Raw genomic sequence first — 26328 nt, 5'->3', positions numbered from 1 at the left:
GGAAGACAAAGAAAGAATAATAAAGGTGATGATTCTCTGTGGTATGTATTTTAAGAAGTGGTGCATACATAGTGGGAGATAGACTCAAAAGAGGGAGGCAACTTCTCCATAAGAAGAGTTGGTAGGTTAAGAGAAATCTCTTTGATTAATAGTTTTTCTGAATGCGGATAGTTTAGCGGGTAACTGTAGAGGTTGAGATTGGCATGGGTGGTAGGAATAGATTCCCAGGCTGAGCCCAGTTCATGGACACTAAGGGCTGGGATGTGGAAGCAGACGGTGTGTTTGTGTGGTGCAGGAGGTGCAGGGACAGAGGATTTGGTGAGGGAAAGGTTGCTCCTTTTCTTCCTACTGGCAGACACCAGGAATATGAATAGATTCTTCAGCAAACTGGCAGCCATCTTTGGTTTCTCTTCATACAAGAAGTCCAATTTCTACTTTTGCATCATTAGAAACAAAATCCTCCTGGTTCGTCTTTGGCTTCAGTGTTGTAAAGAATAATGTCTGGGTTTGAGAGAAGACTGACTTGCAGCCCTATGGAAGCAGCATTGTGTTGCTGGAGTTCCAGGATCTTGATATAAAGGGGAGGATATTAGAAATCAGGCATGACATTGATTTCTTCTTACACAATTATGCAGTGTTTCCTATGTAGTATATGTCTCTGGGCACTGTCTGAACACAATGCAAAAGAGCGGTATCTCCCGTGATTCCTAATGATAAACAGCACAGAACTAATCATGGTGGTAGAGAAAACATAGCTCTGCCCTAGCTTTTCTTGCTTGTCAGCCGTATCAGTATACCTGAAGAACACTCAATTCTGTTATTTGAAAACATTTGTAGAGGGTTTAAAGACACATTTCACTGAAGAAATATTGTGGTAGGTTATCACACATTATCATCCATTATCCATTCTCATCCCTCAGTGGACGCGGCCCCCACACCCCGGCGCACAATGGGCAGCACTAACTGGACTTAGAGGGTTACTAGGAACAACAACAACAACAATAAACGAGGACATAAAGTTGGAGGGTGATGGAGTGGGGTCACTAGGAGACGTTGGAGGGAGGTAGTGGTGGAGAGATATGATTAAAGTATATTATATAGACATAAATGTACTTCTCATCGTTAACACAAAGCTAAATTATCATTCAGTACTGACCATCAAGATTTTTCTGTTGAATAGTATGTGAGTGTGGGCATTGACAATTTTAACTGTGAAGAAGTTCTAATACATCTAGAATATTTGTATGTATTTCTGAATTGCTGAGTGACTTGTCTACCCTGTGGAGAACAACACACATGATTTTTACCACATTTTGTTTTGCTTCCTGGTTGTCACAGTTCTACATGTGTATTAATTTCCCTTGCTGTGCTCATAGTAGAACAATATTTAATTTTAGCAAAGGTAAACTTCTTAGTGTTTATGGAAAGCATGGCTTCAGTGTATTAATTGACCTTGTGCACGTTCACTGCTTTCAAATGAAAATGTGCTGCTGAGCAATGTCCGTTAATGTGGTTATTGTTCCATAAAACGTATTAACTAAGAACTTATTCCTGGGAGAAAATAGCGCCTCTACAGTGAGAAGTTGACCGTAAAAAGGAGCGGCTCACTTTGGAAGGGATATAGAGGTTTTGGAGAGCAGTGCATGATGTCGCATTAAAAATAAAATTGCCACTAGCAATATATTTGTTGAAAGTCAAGACATCTGAGAGAGTCTTTCCAAACCTCTAGTTCTTCTTCCAAGCGTTGCCGGTTGGGAGCGCAGAAGAAGCTGTTTGGGCACAGCAAGTGTGACAAGCACAGGAATGCTGCCAAGGAATGCAGGAGAGGGGATTGGCAGGGCCCTTTCACGTGTTTCTGTTCTTCCCATGAGTCCTTTTCCTGAGGAGCATTCATGTGCGACAAGACTGGCCATGCATGACCTCCCCACCAACTTTCCTAATGAGCTGACCAAGAACCATGTCCAGGCCAGGTGGTAAGGTTGTGTCCAGCCTTGGCGGCCAGCAGGCTCGCCCCATGCTAGCGTAAGCATCCCTGGGCTTTGACCTGCGCATTTCTGCCAGTCTAACAGGAGGAGAGGACAATGTTATTTCATTCGTTAAATATTTCTTCGAAGTCTCTCTGGGATTCTGCAAATTTCTAGGAAAATATTTCAGCAGGCTTTTGCTTTCTTCTCTACTGCCAGCCTTAGCATTAATGTTCTCCTGGAGTGACCATAACCATTCAATTTTGCTTATCAGCTATTTGCAGTGAGAGAATGAAGTACAGATTCTTGCCCATAAAGCTGTTCCAGGAAAACTGAGGGGACAAAGTAGTGGTTATGTCAGACAATTTATGGACCAGGCAGCAATGGATGTAGCTACATTCAACACCTGGACCATAAAACCCTGCTTTGAACAGAACTCATTATTTGTGGTTAAATTAAGGAAACAGAAAATCAAGGAAGGCTCAAGGCTACTCCCATCTCAGGAATGCAAAACTTAATTGATATCCTTTCTGGATTCTCCATGACTGGCTTATTCTGAAGGCCTGCAGAAGCAGCTGAAGTTTCCAAACATGTGGTAGTTGTAGACCCGCACACACTTCCTTTATTCCAGTGTCCTGTCCCTTTCCTAAGGTAGCAAGTATGTCAGTCATGACCGGGGACATGGGAGCTTCAGGTACGACTGGCATGCTGGCTTTGGAAACATCCAGGGTATCTGTTGCCGTTCTAGACACACAGTGGCAATGTGACTTTTGCCTTCGCTTTCACACTGTGAATGAACCCTGTCTTTAACTCAAGCAATTTCCTTTAGCATATGTGGCACCTTTACTCCCAAATGACTCAGCTGTTCCCCTAACTGAAACCCACCCCCAGAATATGAATATTTATCACCACACAGAAAAATGTATGTCTCAGGCACTAAATACAATATCAAAAGAGGAATTTGTGGAGTTTTTGGCTGTCTCAGGATCATAGAATATGTAAATAATATGGGCTAGAGAGGTAGTTGGGTGGTTAAGAGTACTTGCTACTCTTTCAGAGGGCCTGAGCTTAGTTTCCAGCATCCGTGTGTGGTAGCTTACAACTGTAGATAATTGTAGCTCCAGGGGTTCCAGCACCTCTAGACTCCACAGCACTGTACTGTCACTGTATGCCGTGACGGTCCACACATAAATAAAAATAATAAAAATAATTCTTAAAAAAGAATATGTATATAACAACCCAAAGAGTCTGTGTAAGGAAGTGATGACATTTTTTGTTTTGTATATAAATACATATATGTGTCTTTATACAAATAGAACTCATATATATGTGAGCTGTGTGGTATTCATTTCAGTCATGCATTTTATAGCATTATAAACTGAATGCTTATGGTAAGATCACAGCTGTCTGCAGTATCTCCCCGTGTCTTCCACTTCACTGGTGTCAATTTGTGTTTGGAGTTAGTTCAGACAATGTTTGTTCTTCCTATTGAGAAGAACATCTTAATACATCTTAACACATTAATGACATCTTAATACATGTCATTCTGTGCAAGAAGGCAAAATTGTTGATATAGTTATGATCATCACTCAAGCCTCCTGGAATATCTCATTTTTTAGAGAGAAAAGGAGTAATCAGCATACAATAAAATCAGAGCCAGGCACAGGAGCCTGAACAATGCTGTGTGTCAGTGTGTATTGCTTCTTTCAAGTTTCCTTCCTTCCTTCCTTCCTTCCTTCCTTCCTTCCTTCCTTCCTTCCTTCCTTCCTTCCTTTCTTCTGAATGCTTGGCTTTGGCTTGGCTTGTTTCTAGCCAGCTTCTAAGTTTTTATATAGCCAAATTCTTTAAAATGAATGACATTGGCTATGTTGAAGGAGGAGAATCAAAAAGTGAACAAATGGAGCAATATGACAACCAGTGTGTGTGTTTAAGGGGCGGTGCGGAGAGGGTCTGGTGAAGGTAAGTGCCACATGCCCTAACGAAAGGCGGGCTGTCCTACTCCCGCCCTTCTATTGCTGTTCTGGAATGCTGGGCCCGTGGATAGATCTTTATGGAGAGCCTTTTAAAAAAGATTTGCTGTGGGAGGGTGGTGTGGTGTTGGACTCCCAGATATTCTTGGAGCCTGCTTTTAAGAAGGTATTTAACTCTCATGACCCCTAATTTCCTTGGCTCTAAAATAGGATTCTCCCAAAGGTACACTAAGAGGTTTAAATGAAAGCATTTACCAAATAAAATAAGTGTGTTGCATTCTCCGTTGTATTGAAAAACAATCTCAGCATACGGGTACTTTTAAAAATCCCATGTCCCTCTCTAGTCCTTTTCTATTGTTACCACTGTCAAGAGTGGCACCCAAGACTGCCATGCTTCATGGGAGGCCCCGGCTAGAATTGACAGGGAAGGTCCTAGCCCAGAGGCGCTGGGATAGAAACATTGGCTCTCTGTAACTGGAGGGAAAATAAGGGGATATGGTGAGAGGTGGCTTTTCTCAGGTGATTTCCATTCGGATCTGGAGGCCAAAGGAATACAGATGTTTGGTGTCTCTCTAAGGCTGCCAGGGCTTAATGAAGTTCCTCATGGGGCAAGAGCCACGTGTGCTTATTAAGGTTGGCTATTGACATACCCAGCCCCTGGAGCAGGAAGGAAACTGGAGCCAACAGTGCCACCAAGTGGCCTGAGTCAGAAGCAAGCTTTGTCCAAGGACCTATCCCCACACCTCATTTTCCTCTAAAAGAAAAAAACGAGAGCAAGAATATTTTCCCTGGATGCCTGTAGAGGGAATGATCTGGAATGTGAACCTTCTGGAATGTTGCAAGGTTTGCATGAATGTTCATTTAAACAACCAAGCCCTTGAAGTGCCGCCCAAGTGAGAATGTTGTAGGGCTAGAGGGCTTTGCTCGTGTGTATTCAGGTCGTCTATAGAAACAGAAGGAGATTGTGCACTAGGACTCTGGAAGCCTGAAAAGGTGTGTGAGCCTGGGTGAAAGTGCGGAATGGTCAGTTCTGTAAACACCGGTCAGTAGTAGCGAGGGTGTGAAGGCCTCTAGGGAAGAAAGCCACTTATTATAACCTTTGTTTATAACTTCATTATAGCTCATGTAATAATATTAAAGACAATATGGTTGGTTGCTCTCAAACACACTGTAAATAAGAAGAAGTGATAAAAAGTTTTAGGATATACCAAGTCCTGTTTCATCCCTGTCAGTCCTTCATGACTAAGGGAGGCGTGTACTTTGGTACTTGGCTCTGTGTTCATTAGAGCTCTGAACCTGGACGCAGACGGAATAAACGTAATGTCTTGACTGTCATGCTTCTCCTCCCACAGAGTGCATTCTCTTCTTTCTATATCCACTTCCCCCACTCCCCACAAAACCCCCTCTTCAGAATAGCACTGAGGCAGAGCATCTTCGCTGCTGCCCTGGCTCTGCACTGTCTTTGGTCCAGCTCTCCTAAGAGCTGAAGCATTGACTTGAGGTCATTAATGGTGTTGGGGCCCTAGCTTGGGGAAAGGTCTGTTGAGTTTGTCCTTGCTCTCGTAGATCTAACAATGTTAACTTAGTGGGAGATTTTCTCCCACTGCATGGTGGAGGGACCAGGGCTGGGAGATTTCTGAATGAGATGGATGTGAGGTACAGAGTGTGAGGAAGCATGAGAGAAAAATGACACAGAGTTAAAATTATAAAAATGGCAGAATGCTAAGTTAAATAAACCAACCACAAAAGACAAATACGGTCTTGGGTACACCTACACATACATACAAAGTTTTTTTTTTTTTTTTTTTTTTTTTTTTTTTGCTGTCAAAAGTAATTTAAAGTTTACCATGCATTGGAGAACGTTTAGGCATGAGTGAGAGAGAAAACTTTTTTCTCTCATTTTTATTTATTTTTTTTTTTAAAGAAAAGTGGATTAAATGTGGTATTTTTTCCTTCAGTATTGCTCAGGGGCAAGATAGATGCCAAGTACTTGCCTTAACTTCAAATATTATAATGTAGACCATTTTGAAATCTGTGCTGATTGTTTTTATATATACCATTTTTTATTATGGTAAAACAGGAATAGTATAGTATCACTTTAACCATTGAAAAATGGGTCATCTGTGTTACTAAATACATCCCAATTGCGGTGTAGGCAGCACCACCAGGGATCTCCAGAATGTTGAACACCCACTTCCTCAAACCAACCATTCCATAAATGTTTAAATAAATAGCATTTACTTAAACAAAATTCACTGACTTGTCATCCTCCCTTCTCCGCTCCCTACCCACCGCAGTCTCTATGAATTTGGCCACTCCAGGTATTTCATACGCACAGAATAAAATGGCATCTGTCCCATTACAAGTGACACTTCATTGTGTATAATGTTCTCAGCATGCTGACATGTGCTGAAATGTTGAACCCCCCTTTTATGGGGGCCATTCAGCAATGCATGTGCCCCAGTTTGCTTTTCTGTCCCTCTGTGGTCAGTTTGATGCTCTGACATTTGGCTGCTGGGGTGAATGGAAGAACTGTGAGAGTACATCTGAGTTTCTACTGTCAGCTCTTTAGGGAGGATAGATCCAGAGGTGAAGTTCTGGGTTATGTAAGACCCACACATCCCAATTTCTACACTAACACCACTAAAAAAAATACTGGTAATGAAAAAAATACTCGTACGTTGTGCATCTTGATTTGTAGCTTTCTGATGTTCAGTGTGTTGAACCTCTTTTCTTAGTTCCTTGGCCAATTGCTTCCTCTTTGGAAACATGTCTGTTCAAGGTCTTTACCCAACTATGGACTGGTCTGTTAACTATGCTGTTATTGAATTGTGGGAGCTCTCTATGAGAATATAAGTGGGTTGGTGATCGAAGAGGGTGATAGTGTAGTTTGGGAAAAATCTTGTGGTTTGCGATGTCAATGAGGTTACTAATGCAAGGGATATGAGGGAACCCACCAACCAGATAGACACTGGACCAGGGGCACAGTCTTTCAGTTTTGGGTAACTACATTGTTCTACTGGAAGGCTTGGGATCTTGTGATAAAACAACCCTGCCACCTTTCTCCTCACTGAGAAAGGCTAGTGGAAGAAAGTCAGAGTCACTGTCTGGGAGTGCCACCAATTCCCGGCGGCACTCTTCCTAAGTCTTTTTTTTACTGAGTACTGACAAAGCTGGTGGCACATCTCAGTCACTTCTGAGCCACTTTAAAGAAATCAGCAGCTTGGCCAGACCATGGTGGTGCACGCCTTTAATCCCAGCACTCGGAAGGCAGAGGAAGGTTAATCCCTGCGAGTTCGAGGACAGCCTGGTCTCCAAGAGCTAGTTCCAGGATAGCTAGGACTGTTGCACGGGGAAACCCTGTCTCGAACCTCCCTCCCCCAAAAGAGAAACCCCCAGAAGAAATCAGCAGCTCAATGGTGATGAGAGAAATTTTGCTTCTAGCATTATAAAAATGTTTCCAGTGCCCCTCACCCATGGGATCCCTATCTGCAGGTTCAACCAATGATGGATTGAAAATATTCAGGAGAAGCAATGACATCTATAGTAAATATTTATAGGCTTTGAGAAATCATTGTGCTTTAACAACATAATAGAACAATTATGAACATAGGATTGTATTAGGTATTCCAAGTAATGGTAAGGAGATAAAATGTGCAGAGATAATATGGAAATAAGACTTTAAGTGTCTGAGGATTTTGGTGTTCATGGAGGATCTTGAGGCCACTGTCATGAAGATGAGGGACAGCTGTGTTTGTTGCTAGGCCCCTTTCTGATTTGTAATCAAGAATGTCACAGCATTTCAAACAAAGAGCTGAACTAGCATGGCTGTCTGCATTAACAGCATCCCCTGAGAACAGGACAGTGGTAGCAACTAGGAACCCCAGAGAGCTGGTGGTGGGGATTTCTGCATGTGATGAATTTTTAGCCCCATTGAGATTAATAAAGAGAACTAGAGATATGTAGGATAAACATGCCAAAAGAGAAAAGGACACAGTTAAAAATTACACTTATTTTAAAAAATTTGAATATTTGTGCTAATGGATATGGACTGGATTGGGTTTTTGATTCAGAGTGGGAGGAGTCCTGACTTGGTGAAGATTTCAAACAGAAGTTTGGAAGAAGGAAATCACATGGATTGGTACCAAAGCCAAATCACAGCTGCCATAGGCATTTTGTGGTGTTAGCATCTCTTCCATTTTCCTTGTATTTGCTAAGAGGATGCTTGGAAACCTATTAAGCTGGAGGACTTGTTTTTCTTTGGGAAAGAAAGCAGGAAGGTTATTGGTTGGAACACATAACCTCTAGAGAAGTCATGGCGGGCCTTTGCAAATGCTGTGATCTCTCAAGGCCACACGACACACACCTCTTGTCTTCTCACCAGCAGACAGTGTGTAACACGCCCTGTGGTGGTTGCCTTTTGCTTCACTGAGCCTGTAACTAGGGAGAAATGACCCGATGGCTGAATCTGAGCTGTTGTGGGACTGTCTGTCCTAGTCATATCTTCTCGTGCTTCCAACTCTGTCCCGTGTTCCCTCTGCACAGTAGCTGGCACCTGGTGGGGGGGGGGGCTTGTTTTGTTGTATAGTTCACTCTTCAGTCATCCTATTACATGATTCTATTTTTTTTTTTAAGAAGCAGACAGATAGGGAGAGCCATGAAGTAAGTGTACAGGTTTGCTGGTACTCACAAGAAACTGGGTGAGGCATGAAATCAATTCTCTGCATTTCTCTAGAAACTGAATCCTGATGAACTCTTGAGCTTGGCCTTCTGACCTTTGGGGGGGGGTGTGTGTGTGTTGGCATGCATGTATCATGAAGTGCATATACAATTCAGAGGACATCTTGCAGGAGTTAATTCTCTCCTTCCATTGTGTGGGTTCCAGGATCCAACTCAGGTAGCCAGGTTTGGCATCAAGCGCATTTACCTGCTGAGCCATCTTGTTAGCCACTGTTCATGGCAGTTTGCAGGAAAACCTTAGCAAGTCAACATGTCCACTGCACTAGATGTATTAGTTAACCGATTGTTAATTAAATCCACGAAAGACAGTTCTCAGGGGAAAGAGGAACCCAAGAGAAGCCCAGGTCAATCATTAGAATCACATGAGGAATTTTAATATATAGCAGAGGGTGGAGGCACCACCCCAAGACAATTGAATCAGAATCTCTAGGAGCTTGGCCAAAAGACTCGTATTTTAGAAAATGGCCTAGGTAATCCTAATGCACAGCCTGGGGTTAGAACCCCAGGGAATCCCTAATTTCTCCACCTTACGGGTGACAAAACTAAGATTTAGCAAAGTGACTCTGGGGTTTAAAAATTTTTTTCTGTAAGGCTCAAGTTAAACTAAAATTTTAGAAAATAAAGGGGGAGAAGAACTTCGTGCGTTTTCTTTTTCTGCTTTGTTTTTGACAAGAGTCCAGGCTGGCTTACAACTTTTCCTGCCTTTAATTCCAGAACTCCATTCTGAGATCTTGAAGGTGGAGTGATTGGGGGAAGTAGAACACAGCTGCTTGATTTTGCAATGATCTATCTATCTATCTATCTATCTATCTATCTATCTATCTATCTATCATCTATCTATCTATCTATCATCTATCTATCTATCTATCTATCTATCTATCTATCTATCTATCTATCAATCATCTATCTATTTATCTATCTAGCATCTATCTATTATCTATCTATCTATCTATCTATCTATCTATCTATCTATCTATCTATCTATCATCTATCTATCTACCTAGCATCTATCCATCCCCAATTTCATGTTTTAAAGAATATAGTTCATGTGTACTATATGAGAAGTGTTTTCTTTCATAGACTTGTATGGCAGCTTAAAATGTTTCATTTTTAATTCTGTGATGAGCCTCCGTACTGCGTTCTATAATGGTTATACTAATTTTTATGATTTTTGTTACTGCCTCAATGAAGATTGCATTTCCTCATTCCCTTAAGAATTCTAAATAGGGCCGGATTTCTGTAAGGCAAAGGAGATGCATAATTGTGTTTGAAGTCTTGTTATGGGGAACTCTTTTGGTAAATTACACAGAAGATTTAATGTTCAGGGCAATTCATTTTCTTTTTTAAAAGATGGTCTGTTGAAACAGGACTGCGGTTTGAGAGATGTGGCATTAAATGTAATAATCACCCCACTTAGGTTCTCCACCCTTTGGAGACTCATAAAGATAAGGGCAATAGGATAATTGGTATATTATGTACTCTTTAAAACAGCGTGATTCAGTCCGAGTAGGAATTGCCGTGGCTCTAAATTAATCCCCTGGGGAACAAATGAAAAAAAATATATATGTGCTATATTATTGAGGTATATATTTTGGTCTTTGATATCTTGGCGAGCACATTAATCTGTCATTAATTTTAACCAGGGCGATCTGGTGGTGATTAGAGCTAGTTGGATAATCAGGGGCTAGAGAAGCCCACCGTGAGACTGACTTCAGTGATCTAATCAGCTTTGCTTTTCATAGAAGACACAAAACTGAGGTCCCGACGACTCAAGGGCATTAACAATTGCAGGGCACTTTTCCTAAGAGTCCCAGTATTTAGCCCCAGTGTTCTGGCCAAATTCCAACTCCAGTAATGCCATTTTGCCTCCTGAAAAGTACCCCCGCAGCTCCCAGTGGATATAGCATTATTCTTCTCTTCCTGTTCCAAAGTGTGAGGCTTTGTGTGGAGGTGGCACCGCGGGCAGCAAACCAGTTGCTTCCTTTCTGTTGTGAGTGGCTGTGCTTGGCTCCAGCAGGGCTGCCCCTAAGCCGCTGTGAGTGCGTAGCAGGGGCTGTTTACACATGGCTCTCACTATCGGGGCAATTGGCAGAAGATTTATTCCCTTGGGGAACCAATTTTAATCTTTTATAAAAGAGGATGCTGTGATTAATATAATTAGATGAAATTAGACAGTGACCCAGATATGAATGTTAGTCTGCATTTATCTCCCATGTCTTCTTCTGTCCTAGAGAATATGAGAAAGCATGGATTATTACCAATGTGATTTCTGTAACCATGGTGCGTACAGGTTGTGTTAAAACTTTTAAAAAAATGACCAATATTTTAAAGTTTTGTAGGAAAATCTAATTAAAGATTTAAAAATACCCAGAAATGCAGAATGCTTACGTGTGTCATGATGAGACTCAGGGTGTGCAGGCTAACAGCCCTCAGGTACTTTGAAGTGAGCCCTGGACAGAGGTCCTATAACTCCTAACCTGGACCGCTGGACAAACAGTTTCTGGAATTCTGGTTTTTGCCCACTTGGAGGAAGTTTCCAGTCAATCTACTGACTACAGCTTATGTGACAAGATGCTGTGGGTAACATGACAGGAAGAAGTACGGGCATCTTTTCACCATCTGGATCGCTGAGGATCATTGGAAAGTCCCTATTTCATCTTAGAAGAGGGAGAAAAATGAAGGGATTCCTTTGTGGGGACTCAGGGGGCAACCAAGACTGAAAAGGAGGAGAAAAATGTACCCAGCATAATCCAGACCACAATGAGGGCAAAATGATGAGAAAATGTCAAAGTTCCCCAGTGGTACTCCAACCCTTTCAAGGCTTGTATATTGAAACTTCAAATGAGTTAGATGACTAGCTTATTTGAATATCCATCCTTCCTCCTTTGACATTGGTCCGGGCTTGCTTGGTTTCAAGTCTACACAAACTTGCTAAGGCACAAAAGACTTGTTCTGGCTCCCATTGCTGACAGACCAATTGCGGGTAGATACGGGGTGATCACTGTGTGTCAGCCCTTCTCCATCTCTTAGTTCATTTTGGATTAACACAGGGAGGGACACAACTTTCTTTATGGTGGAATTTAGGAGTCTCAAGCTTCTTTTTCAGCTGTCTCAGCAGAAAGACTTGTCTCTAGGAATATTTGCCAAAGACTAAAGAGAGCAGGTGTTGCGTCACCCACAGTCAAGCCAGAAGAACTAGAGTGTATGTCAAAGACGAAATCAAACTGATGCTGTCATGAATAATAAGGATGCTGGTCTCAACATACACATGCCTCTCTTTGGCGAGTCTATTGACTTACACTTCCTTGACTTGGTAAAAGTGTTTAGTGTGTTTGACGAGACCCATATAAAGCAGACTCTTGGAGCTCACCTAGTCTTGCTGCCTGCTTAGTAGAGAATTTCAAAGCTACTCAAGACAGTCTTTTTAGCTTCTAGATCATTTGCTCTAGGGAGGTTGTATTTATTGCTTCCCATGTCAATCAGCTTCTCACCACTATGATGAAATACACAGGGTACTTATGAAGCAAAGGGAGGTTTGTTTTGGTTCTTGAGGTTCAAATTCAAGCATGTGGGGTCCGCACCCTGGTGAGAAGAGCACAGTCTGATGTAAGAAAATGGGGTGGGGATGTGAAGAGTCCTACAGCCTCCTTCGGGGGTCTCTCTGTCTCCCTGCCTGCCTCATGTCCCGACACCTTCCATCACAGTCACTGTAAAAGGTCCACAGCACCTTTCAATGTTGCCCCCAGGGTACCAAGCCTTTATTCGTGGACTTTGGAGGATACTCATAACACATCCGAGCCACTCATAAGGCAGTAGACTCTATTTTAATAAACATTTGAATAATTTTAAAAATTATTTAAATAAACATTTATTTATTATATAGTGTGTATATTTGCATGCCCACACACGTGCATATGTGACAAGATACACATGTATGTGGAGGTCAAAGGACAACTTTCCTTATTCTGTCATGTGGGTCCCAGAGAACAAACTCAAAATGTCAGCTTTAATGATACACACCTTCATCCGCTGAGCTGTCTCACTGATCCTCGCAGATTCCATTTGAATAGTAAGTTCTCCAGTAGGTCACAAGTTCCCATCCCTTCGTCCTGTGGTTTTGTTTGCTTTGGTCCCTTCTCTGCAAGTCTTTTAGCACTATTCAAAGCCCAGTTTATCTTAGTGTCACACATTGACTTTCTTCGTCATTCCTTTTCTACAGTCCTCCCCCAACCAACATCAGAGACAGCTTTCCCCAACATCATGACAGTTGTTGGGGGATTTAATTCATTAAAATTTCTTCTCATGTTTCTTAATGAGTGACAGTTTGGCTCTAAATATAAAGAGTTTACTACGAAATTAAAATTTTAAAATAGCACTTAGAACCATCATATATTTATATAAGAGTAAAGTCAAATTATTTTCAACAACAGGCCTTTACACATTTTTTTGTTTATTCTGAAATATTCTATAAGTGGCACAAATAGTCCTAATGTGTCTTTAAATGGCCCACAAACACACACATTCTATTAAACTGCAAACTGTTAAGAACACAATGCAAGAAAAATCAATGTAAGACAATAATGATTTGGCAGATCAGAACTAAGGTTTAATATGCACTCGACCTGGCATGAACTCTAAGGAGCTCCATTGTTCCATTGTTCTGTGTTGCTATGTTTTTAGCAAGGGCAAGTAAAACAAGGGTATAAAATGGTGCTTTTAAAAGAGAAATCAGAGTCTCAAAATAAACTACCTCATCAGTAGTGCTGTTTGCGTTGGCCTTTGTGTTTCTGGACGAGTCTCATTTTCCCCTCATTTAGCATCTTAGCCATGCTTCTCTCAGTGGATGTGTGTGCCGTTCCACTCCAGGCTTTTCCACATCAAGTCGGGTCTCTTTCACGCACTAAACGTTGTTATGTTTCTACAGTTTTATATTAGCTTATAATCAGTAGTATGTATAAAAACCATGCGTTGCTTCCATGTCTGAAAGAAACAGAACATTTGTTGATTTAGGAGGTGAGTTTACAAAAAGTTTACTAAAAGATTTTTTTTTCAACAATCTAGGCAGTTGTGTTCTATGCCTGTTTTGTAAAATTATATGGAAGAGGAAATATGATGCCCGTAATAAGTCTATATTCCTTATTAGATAACAAGAGAAAATAAGGGGCCTCTAAATGAGCTCTCTAAGCCTGTGAGAATGGATGGAAATGACTCAAATCGTGATTGCGCCTTTCTTCCCCTTCCATTTTCCATGCAGCGTAACGGTGGTTTGGAAAGATTGATGGCCCTGAGTTGGCGGAACTATTAGTCTCAGAGGAGGGCGGATTGAGGATGAAGGGGTAACAGGACAAAGCCAGGGGAGTCCCCACATAAGCCAGGTAGAATGGAGGTGTGCGGTGGCTGCCTGTCACATGTGATTTTTGTTGAAACCATCACCCCGCCTCTGTTAATGTTCTTAGCTAGTGCAATTTCTTTTCTGTGACTGTCCCAGGAATAATGTGCCGGCTGAGGGAAACTGTTACTGGGCAGGGTAATACACTATTACTAGCCCCTTCTTCTCAGAGCCTCGGGTTTTTTTTTTTTTTAGCTGCAGGATTAAAGGCTAATGCTGACTGACATATATGAAAGGGACATTCCTCATATGTAGTAGGTGCCCAGCAAATGCCACTGGGTTTGTGTGAAGACACTGGTGGGCCAGCTTTTGCAATTAAGAATTGTGAGTTAGGGAGCTGGATGCCCAGATCCGTGGTAGAGTATATACTTCGGTTCCATCCATGGGCTTAGCATGTAAAAGGTTCTGTGTGCATATACACCAAAATAAAAGGGAAAAACCCTCTCCTGAGGGTTAAGCTATTGGTGTGCTTTAGAAGTTTCTACCTACATTTCAGAAATAAGGAAATTTTGTCTGAAACAAATACATTCTTCTGAAGCAAATACTGTTTGGGTAGTGCTAAGTGCTTAATTCATCTCGGTAGCACGAATCACCCGCCTTTGTCCTAATTTATCTAGTTATCATAATCACCTGCTTTTGTCCTACGTATTTATTAAAAAGCATTAAGGTTGTGTGCCTAATTTTTTGTATCTTTATACTTCTCTTTAATCTGGTATTTTCTGAAAGCATTGCAATTTGCAGAAAACAAGATACTTTTATTCATTGGTGTATTAAATGGAAGATTGTGGTCAAGCTCATGACTGAAATACCAGACACCCCTAAGGAAGTTGATATTTCATAACTCAGGCATATGCTGTAGATCTCTTTTCTCTTCTTATTTATACTCACTTCCAAGTGCTCAGAGGACTGTTTTTCCAGTCCTGTCGAGTAACAAACACATCTGCTCACTAAAAAACACAGCCCTGCCTCTTTACTGGGCAGAGTTAGATATTTAGGGAGAACAACCTATGCCTAATATTCACTCCAACATGTGATCCCAAGCTCCTCTCCCTGCTTCTTCCCTCCATACCTTTGTCCATGTCATTCTAAAACATATTTTTTTCTTGTTAGTACAAACCATTTATTTTCCCTTTCTTTTATCTTTACATTTCTGTGGCACCAATCACAGTAGCGCCCAAGTCAATAGTATCTGCAGTAAGTGTCGGATGTTCCAGCACAGTGGGGATTTGGGCACAGCACGCTCGATATTGTGTCTCTGATGGTGAACACTTTGGGGACTTGCTTAATTTTCATGGGGCTTATGGGAGCTGAAGAGATGGCTTAGGGGCTGCTTTTGCAGAGGACCTGGATTAAGTTCCCAGCACCCACGTGGTAGCTCACAATCATCTGTAACTCTCCTTATGGGAGATCTGATGCCCTCTTCCGATTTCTGTGGTCACCAGGTATGCACATGGTGACTGTACATAGACATGCACATAAAAACAAGAACAAAGAGACCCCATGGCTCGCATCAGTTTTCAAAATAGTAATTGGGAAATGTGTCTGTAGCACCATTACTTATAAACCAACAATACTAAAGACACAGAGCACATTTAGTTGGGAAACATGAGTTGTTTTGAATGGCTAATGAAATTTGACGTCAATGGGGACTATGTGCATTGTGAAGTTTTCCTTTAATGTTGAGTTCACCCCTCCCACTCACTATGAAAGCATGAGTTTTCTTGGTCTACACCCTTGTCCGTTGACTTTACTGTTATTGTCATTGTTAAGCTGGGTTGGTCTGAGAAGGAAACACCCTGCTTGATAAAAATCATTGCTTATCTCAACTTTGCAGTAAGATCCAAAACCAGCATGAAAGTTTTGAAGAACCGCACACGTCTGTAAAATCAAAAAGGAAAGATATATGTGTATTTCCAAAAAAATTCCTTTTGAATACAAATTGTTTTCTGGCCTGTACATGACATTTAAGTCGGTGCTAGTCCTTTTTCCTGTTGTTTTGTTTCATTTTAAACCTCTACCACTGCTTTGAGTCTTAAAACACAGACATGGCAAAACAAAACCCCCCCCCCCCCAACCTGGCCCCAGTCAAAGCCAGCTCCAATCCAGAGATGTTTAGATGCATTTCTGCTCTGTAGTGAGAACTAAAAAGCAAATATAAGCAATATGAGTGTTCTGGGTTTAAATGGAAAACTTTGGTGGTCTTGGTCATGTTTCCACCGTGAGAGGCACGTTGCTACTTATTAAATGCTATTCTTACAGTCTAAAATATTAAGTGTCTAAAATCATTTGCTAACAGAGAAGCGAAAACAGTTTGTTGTGTCCAGGAGAGAAAGTGCTACCCTCCACAAGGGTACATGGGGAGCGAGTGAATGCTGGCTCTCAGGAGAACGGTTTGCCGACTGTGGTCCACACCATAGGTGCGGCCCCTGGGGGCAGACTTGGTGTGTGGTTTGGGGACTGTGGTCCACACCAAAGGTGCGGCCTCTGGGGGCAGACCTGGTGTATGGTTTGGGAACTGTGGTCCACACGGTAGGTGCGACCCCTGGGGGCAGACTTGATGTGTGGTTTGGGGACCTGTGTCACCATGCTGCTTTCTTATATTGTTGGGGATCAAGATGGAGACCCAGCCTAGCACTGGGTCTATCTCTGCATAATCAAGAGGTTCCAGAGCCTCCCAAAGTGCTGTCACCAGAAGAGGACTAAGTATTCAAACAATGAACTCGTTAGGGACATATCAAAGCTCGACATTACTAGCCATGACTGACATTAATGTTCACAGGCAGCTCAGGAGTTCAGAAGGAAGGGCCAAGATCCTCTCTCTCTCTCTCTCTCTCTCTCTCTCTCTCTCTCTCTCTCTCTCTCTCTCTCTCTCTCCTCTCTCTCTCTCTCTGTGTGTGTGTGTGTGTTTGTGGTTGAGTTCCATGTAAGCACCACACATTTTGCTGGGTCACTTTTAAACTTCAGAACAATTAAGCACACAAGGCAATGTCTTAGGCTGACACCCTGCGGGCTGCATGTACCTGTGACTCATTTCTATTGTAGCGCTGTCCTAATTAGGGTTACTACTGTTCTGATGAAACACTATGACCAAAAGAAACTTGGGGAAGAAAGGTTTATCTGGCTTACACTTCCACACATCATCAGTCAAGGTAGGAACTCAAGCAGGGCTGGAACCTGGAGGCAGGAACTGATGCAGAGGCCACGGAGGGTCCTGCTTATGGACTTCTCCTCATGGTTTACTCAACCTGCTTTTCTATAGACCCCAGGAGCACCAGTCCAGGGATAGGACCACCCACAATGGGGTGAACCCTCTCCCATCAGTCACTAGTTAAGGAAATGTCCTACAGGCTTGCCCACTGCTCAGTTTTGTGGAGGATTTTCTCAGTTGAGGCTCCCCCACCCCCAACAGTAACTCTAGCTTGTGTTAACTTGACATAAACTAGCTGGCAGAATCACTTTGTGTGTTTGTGTGTGTGTGTGTAGATTTGACTCCAGATCTTTGTTCTAATCTCTGTTATAATTCATCTTTTTGTCCTCAGCTCGACCACCTTTTCACTACTCTGTTCCTTTTATGGGTACTTATCTCTCAATTTAAATGCTTAAAACATTACAAAAAAATTAATCTCTATGCCAACCAGGCTAGCTCTGAATTCTCTTCCATGTACTAATGGTGCTGGAATAGTGGTAACAAGCCGGTGAGGGTATCAGAAATTTGACCCCACCCTTCATCCTTTAGATAAGAGAACAAATGGAAGGCACTAAGTCCCTTTTGATCATTTAACTCTCCCCTGCTGCCTTCTCCCCCTTCCGTCTCCCCACTTCTGCTGTCTCACCCTGATGGGTTGTGATCAGTTTTATCTGTATTGTTTCATCCCTTTGCATGTGGTGAAACCCCACAGGGGAAGACTTGGCACAGGGAATATAGTCATTGTGATAAAACTAAACTTTCATACTCTGTGCAGCTGCTAGGCGTATGTAATAGGAGACTGTAATCCTCACCTGGCCTGCTCAGATATTTCAGCCTGATTTCATTGTGTTTTTAATCGGCTCTGCGTTTTGCATGTCTGGAAGGTCAGAAGTCAGTGTCAGTGTGATGATTTCAGTGTCACTCGGAAGCAGGCACACCAGTCACACAGTCACATGCTCGTGTGTCCCTCTGTGTGGGGATGAAGGCCAGCAACATCTGGATTCCTCTCTCCAGAGCAGATTACAGCTAAAATTCTCAATCACTGCAGAGGGCAAAACCAGCTAAATGGTTTCATGAGTTTGGTGGCCTATTCTTTATCAGCTCTGTTAGACTGAGCACCCAGCTATCTACAGGAGGAAGATATAATTTAAGAAAATGTTTATTACTATGCTTCTTTTGTTGTTGTTGTTTTTCGAGACAGGGTTTCTCTGTGTGGCTTTGGATCCTGTCCCGGAACTCACTATGTAGACCAGGCTGCCCTCAGGCTCACAGAGATCTGCCTGCCTCTGCCTCCCGAGTGCCAGGATTAAAAGTGTGTGCCACCGCTGCCTAGTTTACTATGCTTGCTTTTGCTTCTTGAGAAAGGGTCTACTCATACAGTCCAGGCTATCCTCAAGCTTACAAAGTAGCCAAAGTTAGTGTTGAACCCTGGATCCCTTACTTTCAGTTCTCAATTGCCTGGGTTATAGGCCGAGGTGCACCCCTCATCTTCACAGGGTGGGCAGAAAGGGATTCTTCAACAAGGCAATGTCTGCTCAGAAATCCTAATGAAATTTGAAAAGAGCTATGCAGTATTTGAGGCCAGAGTTTCTGTACAGGCAGGAAGGTGGTGTATGCTGGTGTGCTGGAAACAGCAACGAGAGGAGAGAGTACAGCATCAAAGAGGAGGAAGACAGATGGCGAAGAGGAAGTCAGAGAGGTGGATGAGGAAACATGGCTCATTTAGGTCTTTGACGTTTCCTCTGAGTAAGAGGGAAGGATTAATGCTGTATTTGATTTATGTTGAGCAAAGTTCTGTCTGTCATGTTGGAGGCAAGGGTTGGAGCATGGAGACCTGCCAGTCTTCAGGCTAGGAGGCATTCCTACTGGAAATATCCCATTGAGAACATTGGATTACAGTTTCAGAACTAAGACTGGGAGAGACTAGAAGAAGTCATGGAGCTCCCAGGATCTGCCCTTGAGAAGTGTTAATTAGGAAATGAAGTAACGCACGGTACACCATGTGTTCTGTTTGTTTGCCTAACCAATCGGTTCAAATGGGAGAGACTGAAAAAGGCACAGGTTTTTATTTTTTATTTTTATTTTTGGAGGAAAGAATTAAGACTTTGGTTTGATATTTGCTGGATCTGAGATCTCTGACAGAAACTGGAGAAGCTGCCAAGAACACTGGTGGAGCGTTGAGTGTGGACATCCTGGAGGAATGCACCAAGCTATGGGGAGTGGCTGAGATCAGTGAGATGTGGGGGTGAAAAGTGGGGAGGGTGTGCAGGGACTAGCCCAAGGTGTCCCCACACTGGGGAGAGGAGAAATGGCCCATCTATGCCAAGGAAGATTATTAGTAGATTCGTAACCGGTAGTTACAGTAACAAGGTACCCAAGCCAGTGGCCTAAAACATCACTAAGGTGTCCTCACAGCTGGAGGCTGAAGTGTGAAGTCACTGAGTCTGCCCTTACCCTCTGCCTTCTGGGGTTGGCTGACAGTACTGACTTCTAGGCTGGCTCCTGTCCCACTACAGTCATGCAGAGATAGCCACATTTGCGTCATCATCATCAAAGATGAGGTCTTTGCCTCATCCTCCCCTGGTCTGTCTGTATTTATGCTCTTATTATGCTTATGTAAGTATGATAAAAGCATACTTATCATATAGGATAATGGGCCACCCAAACCTTACATAAGTTGGTTAAATCTGCAAAGACTTCATTTCCAAACAGGATCACATTCTTAGGTTGTGAGCATTAAGAGTTCAATACGGCTGGGCAGTGGTGGCACACACCTTTAATCCCAGTACTTGGGAGACAGAGGCAGGTGGATTCTGTGAGTTCAAGGCCAGCCTGGTCTGCAGAGCTAGTTCCAGGACAGGTTCCAAAGTTATGCAGAGAAACTTGCTCAGGAAAAAAAAAAGAGTTCAAAACAGTGGCTGAAGAGTGGCTCAGTCTGGTTTTCCAGAGGACCAGAGTTCAGTTCCCAGGACCTATGTCTGGTGGCTCACAACCACTGTTAATCCTGTTTCGGTGAATTTGATGTCTCTGACCTTTCCAGCACCTACCCTCCATACACATAATTAAAAATAACAAGTAAATCTTAAAAAAAAACTTAATAATTTTTTTTGGGGGGGGAATACAAGTCAACCCATACCACCCACAAAGGTGCCTGGAAAACAATCATTCTGTCCCAGGAGCCAAACAGAAAGTACTTCAGGAAGGAAGGATGGATAAACTGAGTTAAAAGTTGCTCACTGACAAAATGAGAAGACAGGATATTGGTAGTTGGATTGGGAACATTGAGATCATTGTCTTCTCTTATAGTGAGGATTTCAGCCAGATGGTGAAGTTGAGAGTGGATAAGAGAGATAGAGAAAACAAATGTAGAGTTTGTTTTTCTGGAGGTGTTTGACCTATAGGGTAAGAGAAAATAACATGGGGTCGTGGTGGAAGAACGGGGTTAATAAAAACAGGAAAAGCAGGCCAGGCCATAGTGGCACATGCCTTTAATGCCAGCATTAGGGAGGCAGAGGCAGGCAGATCTCTGTGAGTTCAAGGCCAGCTTGGACTACAAGAGCTAGTTCCAGGACAGGTGCCAACGTTACAGAGAATCACTTTCACAAAAAAAAAGAAAGAAAGAAAGAAAGAAAAAAACATGCACAAGTAGAAAGAAAAGGTGGGTGGTTTCTAGAGCGATGTCTGACTGGATGCGAGTGATTGGGCTCCAGGGAACAAACTAAAGACCACCGTCCCTAACAGGCCCTCAGATGGCTCTGATATACATGTTAGTTAGAGCATCTTCTGTTCAGATGATCTCTGGGAGCCCCGGTTCTGTGATGAGCCATGAGTGGAAATATCCCCTTTGTCTGAGTGGTGAGTACTGCCAAGTACTGCCACACAAGTGTAAAGAAGGGCCGAGTGCAGCGGGACAGTGAGGCAGCCATGCTGGGGACCTCTTCCGCCTTTCACTAGGCAAAGCTTCTCCAGCTACCCTGTCTCTTTAATCTGTAACTGCTGCCTCCTTGAAGCACCTCCCTAGCACTGCCTGGGAGAGCTGGCAGCATCCCCAGCTACTATTTTTAGATGACCTCGAATCAGACCCCAGTGGAAGGAAGAGGGTGTCACGGGGATTTGAAATATTTGCATCTGGCAGGACTCAAAAGTTGCATAACAAATTAATGTCCTGATGTCCAAATGGTATTGTATTGAAATTTTGTATAGCAGTGTTATTTCAAATGTAACTTAGTATTTCTGTTGAAAGCCTACCAAAGATGACTCCCTAATTTGGATTCGACTTAATCTGAGGCATTATAAACCGTGGCTGGTCACTTCCATTATTTTAGCTTGAATGCGATTACTCCTGCGAGCTTGTGTTCTAAACTATGCAATGAAACATTTGAAATGACCCCGTTTTCTCTCCCCAGTCAATAGTTAGAGGATTGTGGCAATGGATAATTTCAACTCAAGCACAAGTGACTTGAGCTTCAGTGAAATGCCCGGAGGTAGATACATGCTGGGCAGGCACAGAGCATCCTGCCTTAGCCTGTGAAAACCAGCCAGGGGATCTTGAATCTAGGTTATCGGATAGGAAATACAAACTTACTAAGTCACATATCTATGCTCAGAGAATCACATCATCACAAGAATATTATTTTTCCACTTGATGTTGCCAGAAAAGATATTAATTAATTAGTTAATTTTTGTGACATCACCAATTGAATCCAGGGTTGTGAGCATGCTCAGAAATCGCTCTACCACTGAACTGTCTCTTCAGCATAGGTTTTGTTGTTGTTATTTGTTTGCTTTTAAGATGGAGTCTTCTAACTTTGTAATTCGACTGTCTGGGAACTTGCAGTGTTTCCTCTTGTCTTTATCAGGCACTCTGGGCATGATGTACCATACTTGACTGAATTGCCCTTTGATGCTAGAAAGTGGCTTCATTTCTCCGAACACGTTTAAAGAATTTTGAAATGTTACCTTGCACTTAACACTCTGGTATTTTGTGAATTCTATTTCTGCCAGTACCCACTGGCAGCATTTCGCCTGGGAAAGTTCATCCAACACCCCCCAGAGGACATCCTGCTTTGTGCTCGGCATGGGTGATGTGGGTCCTGAGGAAGTAGGTTGGGGGTGGGCACCCAGCAAATGGCACCTGTCATAGATGTGATGTATGGTAAAAACAATAACATGTGCAGGCACAGGCTTCCTTGGTTATCTAGATGATTCTGGTAGCATCAAGGATGAGGCTTCTCTTGGCTGGTCCTGGCCTGGCTCATGTCTAACAAGGGATGAACTGTGGGCTATGACGCTGAAGTAAGACTCAGCATTTATCTTCCCAAGACAGTGCTGTTCATCAGCTGGTCACCATCATAGCAATGCTTATGTCTAGCAAATAGCACTATTTAATACTTATTAGTAGCAATATATGAGAAAATATATCAAATTGCAGTTGACTCTAAAAGCGATTTGACATTTGTAAAAATCTATGGACAGGTTAGAACTTCTGGTGTTGGGAAAAGCCTCTCTTTAAGACTGTCTGGTTTCCTCAACTATTTGGAGAGGCAAACAGAGCACAAGACGGGGACTCCACAGAATTGCACATTTGGGGACTGGTACCCAGTCTTTACTTGTGAAGAAACAGAACTGAATGACGGCTAGTTCTTGGAAAAGCCCAGGGTCTCTTTCCTGCCTCCATTTCAACCTGTGTCTTCTACAGCTGACATGCTTGGTCTCCCCGTTGGCGCTTGTTCAGAAACGCTGTCCACCCTCACAGTAGAAGTCAAACAGTGACCCTGTCCAGGAGTCTGTCCTGCCCTCCAGCATCCACCTTCCTTTGAAACCCCACCCAGCTTTCTGCCTGGCACCTGGACACTCACAGACTCCTAGCCTTCCGTCTCTTCTTTTATAATGTTTTCTCGTATTTTATAGTGATTGCACATAGACTCATTGGTTTTTAACAGTAGAAGCAGATGACTTTTTTTACCTGTTTAAAAAATATTTTGTAAAAATGTATCATATTTTGAAAAAAAGCCCTATAAACTAGATGCTCATTGAAAGTCATAAAACTCACACCTTTGCACTCACCATCAAGACCAAGAACGAGATGGCTAGTGATGCAGGACCTCGCCCTAACCACATGATCCCCTTCTGGAGTTGCTGCCATCCCGACTTCTGTTCAGGGTTTCCTTGCTTTCTTTCGTAGTGCTCTGCCTGTGGATGACACCGTGCCTCGCTTCCCTCTGTGATCCATGTCTATTCTCTCAGCATCAAGTCTGCCTACGCTGTTTAATGTTGTATATCATGACTGTCCTTTTCAATACTGTGTAGTATTCCAGCACAAAGCACCTTTTCGTTTTGATAGTGTGGATGGGGATGTGCAGGAGTTGGGGGTCTTTGTGGCACACTTAGCGGTAACAGTGCTAAGCGCACTGTCAGTTTGCTTTCCCAGTGTGATTGTACTTGATTCACCCATCAGCAGCACACGCTTGTTCCTATTGTTCCTATACATTTCCTTGCCACATCCAACATGTCTAGAGGGCAGTCACAATCTCTCTGTGCATTTCCCATTGTTCACAGAGAGCCTTTCACGAGTTTGACAAACTCTGATTGCCTGATCTGATAATTGGTTGTATTCTACAATTGAGTATGTTTCCCTTTTATCTTTGAAAAATTTTTTATGAATGAAAGAGAGAGCATTGTGTATGGCAGACTCAGAAAGTTGACTCATGAGGATGTTACTCATCACAGAACCCCTCATTACTTACTAACGTCAAGATGACAAACTGTTTTTTTTACTGAGAAAAGCAGATAATGGTCTCTACACTGTGATGCTAGGGCGTCTGAAATGGTGTCTAGCACATGGCATCACTCAGTACAGCTGCTTGGCACTTCCTCCTGCCCTTCTAACACTGCTTACTGTTACACAGATCATTCTGAACCTGGTTTATTCGTCTGTGTTGAGACAAATACCCAGAGACCATCAAGCTTCTACACAGACAGAACATTGTGCACACAGCCTCAGGGCAGCCCAGCTGAAGCATCCTGACTGATTTTAATGTATGTCTATCTGGTGTATCCACTCTGAGTCATGAGTTCTCTCAAAAGATGCTTGATGGCAGTTTGGTTAGCGTACCGACACTGCCAACTCACCGTTCAGTGAATAGCAGAAACAACTGTACACATGGCTGTTCATGGACACAGACAACTCTTGTGGGCCAGGCCTGCTAGGGCTCTTTACAAATACTCCTTCAGTTCTGTGAGCTACGTGATGTTAGCATTGTCACTGTACAGGTAAGAAACTGAGACCCGGGGAGGTCAGGTGACATGGACAAGTAGCAGGACTAGTGAGTGATGGAGCCTTTGAGCAGATGGAGGAAGAGCAGTTCCTCGGAGCTGGTGAAGCAGCTGGGTGGGTTTTCATTTACACACTCGATGGCTCTGTGTTAGAGCTTTTGTGTGTCAAAGCAATGATGACCCCAAAGTCAAAGAACCTGCACTGGCTCCACAGATCTCCTACTCCAACCCTGTTTCCCTTAAGTGTGTGATTAACCCACTGAGACAATTGTTACCTTCTGAGCATTGGTCCTCTTAGAATGTCTCTTGAGAGCTCAGGGAAGTCTTGCCAGTACTGAGAATTGTCAATATTTTCCTTGAAATTATGGATTTTAAAAGATTTGCTTATGCTTTCTTCCAAATGTGGAGCCTTAGCTCAAGGTTACAACTTGCTGTACTGTTTCTGGTAAAATTAAGAAAGCATGGAATTGTAAAATAGTAGAAGCCAAAAACCAAAATCCAAAAAAACCAACCAAACCAAATCAAACCAATTCAACCAATCAACCAACCAACCAACCAACCAACCAACCAACCACAAAACAGAACCCCCCAAACACCTCAGTTCCAGTGGTTTCCCAGGGAGAAGAAGCTGCATTGATTTAGAAATTAATTGGCTGCTCTTTCTGCTTCAGAATAGTCCACCCTCCCACAAGAAACAGAACTTCGATTGCTTGTATTTTCAGCCTAGAAGTAAGAAGCCTTTAAAGAGCCGCTATTTTATGAAGTAGTTCTAAGATACTACAAACCGGCCTTGGTGTTTACACAGCAGCACTGGGCTCTCAAGTTCACTGACACATTGGGCACTTTTGGAAACTGTAATTTCACTATATGTCTTGGAGCAAATGCTGAGTTATGCATCTCTTTTAGTGCAGGGTTTCAAGAAAATAAAATGTATTCAGTGCCATTAATAGAGATCTGGGTATTGCCACCATTTTTCAGAATTCTTAGAACGTTTGGGAAAAATGCATTTGTTCTGTGGTTTGTCCTTTCATCTGCAGCCAAGGAAATTTAAATACAAAATATGAATTGAAAATGACTTTAAAGAAGCTTCTTTGAATTTCTTGCATGTCAGAGCAAACAGAAAGATCTTGTTCTGGAGACAGAAAAACAAAACAAAACAGAACCCCCAAAGCCTGAACCACTGGCCACTGCCCCAGAGGGAGTGACCTGATTATGTGTGCCAGATCAAGAGGACATGGCAGTGATGGTCAGGGAGTGTGGTTGACTTGGAGTGTTTAGGACAGTGCCAGCTAGTCACCTACACACCACAAAATGTGTCTATCTGGCTCTACTTTAGTGATCATGTTTTTATTTTCTCCCCCAAACAAAACAAATAGAAATCAAAAGAGCAAATATTAGTGGATACTCTTTTGTGGTGAGTCTAATTCATTAGGTGTGGTAAGATGTTATGATGTGTAGGCTGGAAGCTTATTTAGAAACAGAAGTGTGAGTTAGGTTGGAGTATAGCATTGTGGAAGAACATTTGACTGCCATACATGAGGCTCTGGGTTCTGTTTTCTGTTTCTGCGCGCATGCGTGTGCACACACACACACTCACATGCACACACTCACACACGCACGTGGAAGGAGAGGAGTGGGAGAAGAGATACGGGGAATATGTAATTAGTATTAGCAAAACACGACACTTCCCATTTTTCATCATTTTTTGCTCATTTCCCCCAATAGCCAAAGTGTTCAGACTATCATGGCCATTAAGATTCTTCCTATTGATTTACTTCAAGCCTCTCAGGTCACACCCTTAAG

The 26328-nt window shown here is 42.6% G+C and overlaps 1 protein-coding gene across 1 annotated transcript in view; it reads left to right on the top strand.

The window, feature by feature from the left end:
- Nebl (nebulette) overlaps window positions 1–26328 on the top strand; it is a 341905-nt gene that overhangs the window by 80776 nt on the left and 234801 nt on the right. The window lies entirely within an intron of this gene.

This window comes from Alexandromys fortis, unplaced genomic scaffold (genome assembly GCF_014885135.2).
Source record: "Alexandromys fortis isolate MF-2015 unplaced genomic scaffold, M_Fortis_MF-2015_v1.1 scaffold_54, whole genome shotgun sequence".
Lineage (NCBI taxonomy): Eukaryota > Metazoa > Chordata > Mammalia > Rodentia > Cricetidae > Alexandromys > Alexandromys fortis.
The sequence above is the reverse complement of the archived record's forward strand: the minus strand, read 5'-3'. Positions and strand labels throughout refer to the sequence as shown.